This window comes from Penaeus chinensis, chromosome 3 (assembly GCF_019202785.1).
Source record: "Penaeus chinensis breed Huanghai No. 1 chromosome 3, ASM1920278v2, whole genome shotgun sequence".
In the NCBI taxonomy this organism is placed as follows: Eukaryota; Metazoa; Arthropoda; class Malacostraca; order Decapoda; family Penaeidae; genus Penaeus; species Penaeus chinensis.
This window is the reverse complement of record NC_061821.1, coordinates 40,062,975-40,063,183: the sequence shown is the minus strand read 5'-3', so window position 1 is coordinate 40,063,183 and position 209 is coordinate 40,062,975.

Below are 209 nucleotides of genomic sequence, written 5' to 3'. Positions count from 1 at the left end.
GTTAAGTTTAGTTTGATTCCATTTGTTACAATGGATATTCTTGGTGTGACATAGTGTCTGTTTCATTTTGCTTCTAAACTCTCCCCTGTGTGCAAGGAATGGCCGGGGTTACCATCCACTGGCGGCGAGGGATTCGAACGCAGGTCTGCAAGATTGCTAGATGAGGACGCTACAGCTGCACCACACAGTAATAAGGATAATAGTAATAA